Consider the following 6,150-nt stretch of genomic DNA (forward strand, 5'->3'; position numbering starts at 1 on the left):
GAAAATCCTATGGACGGAGGAGCCTGGTAGGCTGCAGTCCATGGGGTCGTGAAGAGTCAGACACGACTGAGCGACTTCACTTTCACTTTTCACTTTCATGCATTGAAGAAGGAAATGGCAACCCACTCCAGTATTCTTGCCTGGAGAATCGCAGGGACAGGGGAGCCTGTCGTCTATGGATTTGCACAGAGTCGGACACGACTGAAGCAATTTAGCAGCAGCAGCAGCAGCAGACTTAGTTTGCAGTATTTCCTAATTATGTGACCTGGAGTGAAACACCTCATCTCTTTGAACTGTTATCTGCAAAATGGATCTGTGATGATTATATGAGATCAGCTGTGTAAAACACCTTGTACAGAGCCCTGCCCACAATAGTTACTTTGTAACTTGGGGTTTCTCACTTTGCATCTTACCCCTGAATATCTGGAGAACTAGGAAAAGAAACAACAAACTCAGTTTCATGTATATGGACTAATAGAATCTTAAAACCAAAAAGAGGCTTAGAGATATATTTCCAGCTTCCCATTCAGTGCAGAAATTGCCTGAACTCCATCCCTCATTGGTAGTCATCCAACCTCTGCTTAAACATCTCCAGGGGCCATTCACTGGTTCACTCAATAAACAAGAACAAGGCACTGCGGGAGCCACAAAGAAGGGCAGACACAGCTCTCACTGTTAAAAAGCCTACTTATATAATAGCAAAAAGGATAGAGAAATTACTATCACATAAAATAAACGTTGGTATGTGCCAGTCAAGATGCATACAGAGCCAACAACCTTACAGGTTAATATATGTGCAACAAAGTGTAGTTCTAAAGTTGAAATCCCTCCTAAATCCCAGACCTCAGTGTTCCCATTCATTTCATGGAAAATGAAGCAAGATCCTCCCACATTAGATCTTAGTTCATTCGCTTTTTTTTAAATTATTTTGTTTTTGGCTGTGCTGGGCCTTCATTGCTACATGCGGGCTTTCTCTAGATGCAGCAAACTGGGCTTGCTCTCTAGTTGCACTGTGTGGGCTTCTCATTGCAAGGGGCTTCTCTTGCTGTGGAGAACGGGCTCTAGGCATGCAAGCTCAATAGTTGAGGCATGTGGGCTTAGTTGCTCTGCTGCACGTGGGATCTTCCCAGATCAGGGATCCAAACCGTGTCCCCTGCAATGGCAGGTGCATTCTTAACCACTGGACCACCAGGGAAGTCCCATGGGTCATTCTTAAGGAGGATATTTTTTGTAAAAACCTTTAAAATTCCAGGAGGGTGTAAACATGGAAAAGCTAGAACAGATAAATGGTAGCACAGGTGTGGGGAGAACTGCAAGATCCTCCGGCCTCTTCTGTCTCAGAATTTCTCAGAATCCCTAGATGTCTACCCTAGATGTATAGTCCCTTACATACTACCAGCAATTCCTGTCCCCCTGGGAAGCTCTGTACATCCCCACTCTCAGAGCTCATCCAAATGTCTTCCTGTGTGCTCTTTTTTTCTTTTTCATCCCATCCCTCTTATATTTTTTCATCTTTCATCAGCATCTCTATGATTTTCTTTGTGTCCATCTCAGCTTCAGTCTGTCCCTCTCATTATTTTGATTTGGCGTATCTGGTATTCTCAAGGTCTTTCTGTCTCTCAGTCTCCCTCTCTTTTACTCTTTCATCATTCTCAATTTCTTGGTTGGTTTCCATTTTCTGTCTCTGGCCTCGCTTTCTCCCCAGCTGCCGCAAAGCCATAAACCCAGCCGGCCCTGCAGCAGGCAGCCGCCAATCACCGAGCTCCAGGAGTTGCGGGGAGGGGGCTGCAGAGAGAAGGGGGCTTGGAAAAGCTGGGGCGTTGTTGCTACAGCATGGGAGGGGAGAGGCAGAAAAGAGCAGAAAGATGCCACTCCCAGAAGGCGACCACAGCTTTCCTGCAGGGAGCAGACGCCTGACCCCTCTTTCTGTTGGGAATCAGGGTACCTGGGTCCTTCCCCTGTACTCCCCCAAATTGTGATTTCTCATCTAAAACCACAGGTCACAGAGCACTTACTCCACCAGAGATTTGCCTCCTCCTTCATTTTTAGGCTGTCCCAAGATGATGGAGCTAAGGGACCCTGGGAGTCTCAGGATGTTTGGGACATACGTTACATGAACATTGGGACAATAAATGGATGATCAAGACATGGTGCTGGGAAGGCGCTGAGAAGAGGCAGGCTCTTAATTGGCCAAGGGCGAACCAGAAGGTTGGGCAATCCAGGCTCCTTACCTGCTACCTGCATCCCCAAACCAGGACTGACAGCCTGAAACCCTGGTCCCTAGTCAAGGCTGGGATTGGGCAGTTTAGGTGCTATATAAGGAGCAACTATCCAGCTCATCAATAGGAAACTACAGGGCCTGGGGAAGGGGAGGGGTGCTAGAAAAGGAAAGCACAAAAGGGGAGGGATTAGCGAGAGATTTTAGGAGAAAACAGGAGGAACATTCCGTTCTGTTCGGGCCCAGCGAGTGGTAATTCCTGGTGTGCCGGCGACCCCTGCTGGCTGCGCACCTCGCTGCCAGGGAGGAGAGAAGGAGCAGCCGGCCTCTGTGGGTCCCAGCGTGGGTCGAATAAGACACTGCGTTTTGTGAGTGTGCCACTGTACAGCGGTCGCGGTGCCTGTAGCACCACCTGCGATTATATGTGGGCACCCCTGGGTGATGGCAGTGATGTGACCGAGCACAAAAGTCACAAAGCTCAGGCTTTGAACTCCTGGCTCAGGGAGTCCAGACTGGAAAGAGGGAGGTCTCTGAGCCCCACAGACGCCTCACTAACGTCATGTCAGTGTATGAACCCAGTCGTTGAGGCTCTGCGGGCATCAAAGTAAAATTTACTTGTCCAAGTTTAGGGAGGAAAGTGTGGGCTTACCTAGGTTAAAATCCTGATTCCAAAAAAAAAAAAAAAAAAAAAAAAAATCCTGATTCCCTGTACTAGCCATCTTACCTCAGGCAAGTTACTTAACTTCTCTGAGTCCAATTTCTTCACCTGAAAGGCATGTTAATACCCATCTCACAGGGTAATTGTGAGTGTAGCCCAGTGCCTGGCAATGGAAAGCGTTTAATAGATGCTAATTTTCTGCCTCCCTTTTTCTTTACCTCCCACCCCCAAGATGTGGCAGGGATTTCAAAAGGCAAATGAACTGAGGATATTGTTGACACTGATGATGGTGGTGGTTTATATTTACATCACTCACGCAAATCATTTTAAACATTTTTAATACGTGGCTTTTTTCCTTTTTATTAGCCAAGCACATCATGATCATGTTTTATTGGGATAGAAATATCCTGATGATACGGCAGGTACGTAGAAGGATAGCCTTATGAAGTGATAACAAGGCATGACAAATCTTTATTGTGATACATTTTCATTACTCAGGTTAATCAGGAATTACCCATTAGAACAAGGGCTTAAGATAAGTACATGACAGTCATCTGTGCAGATCAGAATCTCCTGATTTTCCAATGGGTATCTAATTGTTATTGCTGTTGTGGAGGGATGATTAATGCTTTGATTGAACTGGTCTTAAAACATTAGAATAACTCGAGATACGACAGACAGTTAGAAACAGTATATTCTGAAATTTAAGAGAGGACGGATTTCAATTCTACTGAAAAATGTCTATCCATTACAGCTGTCCAGTGACAGAGGGCAAACTGCTCATGAAGTAAAGAGCTCCTTTTGGGGAGAAGTACTGAAGCAGAAGCTGGCTGATGCTCTGGCAGGCTTACTGTGAAAGAAATCTGGGCTGCAGAGGGAGCCTGGATAAGAGGCCCTTTGAGGTGCCTCCACGAATACACTGCCATGCATAATGAATACTTAGCTCTGTAGAAGTGTTGTCCCAAATGACATTACTGTCATACCCAAGGCCATTGTTTGTCACCATGGGGTGGGATGGGGGGATAGTGATAATAACAACTATATGCTTTTCCTGTTCAAGACTGTTCTTCCCAAAAAAAGTCAAGATTCCAGATCGTTCCCTCTTTAACCATCCCCACATTTCTCTAGTTCTTTTTTTTTTTTTTTCTATCCTCAAATATCTTAAAGAAATTTTTGTTTTAAAAAAAAAAAAAAGACTTTTTTCATCTTTTAGTTTTCTGCCTCCAAGAGGTGGGCAAGCAATAGGTGGGGGCAGAGGAGCAAACAAACATTTATTGAGATCCTATTTAGTGCCACTGCTATCATTTTTGCATTTAAGAAAAGTGTGTATCTGCTCTCCTGCAGGTTAAACGTGTGTATGTGTGAGTTAGTCGCTCAGTCATGGCCAACTCTTTGCGACCCCATGGACTGTAGTCCACCAGGCTCCTCTGTCCATGGAATTCTCCAGGCAAGAATATTGGAATTGGTTGCCATTCTCTTCTCCAGGGGTTCTTCCCAACCCAGGAATCAAACCAGGGTCTCCTGCATTGCAGGTGCATTTCTTTACTATCTGAGCCACCTATATCTTTTGTAAATGTGATGGGGCCACACATTTTTTTTTTTTTTTACTCCAGGCTTCTCTGTGGGATTTTGGTTATCTAGCTGCCTGTGGGAGTATCTGTATGCAACTCCTCCAAGGATTTCAATTCCTCCTATGTGTACACAGGAGTTATTCTTCTGGCTTCAGGATCTTTGTGCAGGACACCAGCTTTGTCCCTATCCTGGGCACAAGGGTGTTACCATATCAGGACTCCTGCCTCCTCACATACCATGTGTGCATGATTTCCTTTTCCATCTTTGTCACAGTGCACACAGATCCCTGTGCCCAAGTTCTGCCACATGAAGCCATGTGTGTCCCACAACCCCTCCTTCCACCTCTGTGAAGAGTCCTTGGCACCCTCCCTTCCTGGCCACCCCCACTCCCCACTTTCCATGCCAGGAGAGATCTAATTACACAGAAATTAGTACAGAGAAGGATCGTTTGCTTTTATGGCATCAGCGCCAGGGCAGTTATAAATCTGGGGCTGCTGCTGCAACCGCCTCTGGGCACTGTGCAGGCTGTAGGGGGGCTCTCACCTCTGTACCCCACTTTGCTCCATCTCTGCCCAGCTGCCCAGGGCTCTAACCCTGCCCAGGACCCCAGAGCCCTATCATATACCCCTCTCAAAAGGAGGAGGAGACCTGTGAAAGGGGAGGGGTCAGTCAGAAGATGACACATACTAGCTGCTCAATAAATGTTCCCTGAATGAGAGAAGGGTTAATCCTAGCAATGCTAACCACCACTAGGTACCCAGGTCTGGTGGCCAAGGGATGACTATTCCTACTAAGATTTCTCCCAAAATATTTAACACTCACTAGAGAGTCTTCCCTTCCTTCTTATAAACTCAGATGAAGTTTATGGGTCATCTTGGCTTCCACTTTAGAGCTCTTGAACTCCTTCTCAGGTAGTATCAGATAATGAAAACAGCCCAGTTTACTAGCTAAGTGATCTCAAGTTCCACACACACACACACACACTCACCTGAGCCTTGGTTTCCTCATCTGTGAAATGGCAGTCATAAACCTACCTTTCAGGTTGTTGCAAAACATCCATGAGAAAGCACTGAACCAACAGGAAAGTGGTCTACTAATTGCTATTATCACCACTGATTTCTTGTGAGCTAATGCTTCCATTTTCTCACCACCCTTAAACTAGCCTTTATCCCAACCAATGCTCACACAAGTGCCACCACACAATTTGGCTCAATAGGGTATGCAGGCAAGGTTGTGTCCAACCTAGAATGAATGTTTCTTTGTGTTATGAGTCTTGTCTGGACCCAGGGGTGAGGACAGGTGAGTCCCACAATCCTTGGGTACCTATAGACACTGTTTCACCTGTAACCAACTTTCTCCAAGCTCTTACCTTGACAATGATTATTTGTAGCTCCATTATTCTCATGGAAGTTATGAATTTGTTCCTTGGAGTACCTGTGAGTACTGGGTAGAAAGAATCAAGGACTTAAGGAATTATGAGAGAGCAGGATCAGGGGAATCAGGGTGGTGACAGAAGACTTTAACCCTAAAGAGGGAGTAGCAAAGACAGAAGCCAAAGGTCCAGGCTTCCAACTTCCTCCCAACAGTCTCCAAACCTAGGGACTTGGGGCCTCCTCCCTCTGTTCTCTCCTACTCTGATGTCTCCAGCCCAGGGCACTCAGCCAGGAATTTCTGACTTTCTCTCTGTATGAATAACCCTGGA

This window comes from Muntiacus reevesi, chromosome 4, assembly GCF_963930625.1.
Source record: "Muntiacus reevesi chromosome 4, mMunRee1.1, whole genome shotgun sequence".
Taxonomy (NCBI): Eukaryota; Metazoa; Chordata; class Mammalia; order Artiodactyla; family Cervidae; genus Muntiacus; species Muntiacus reevesi.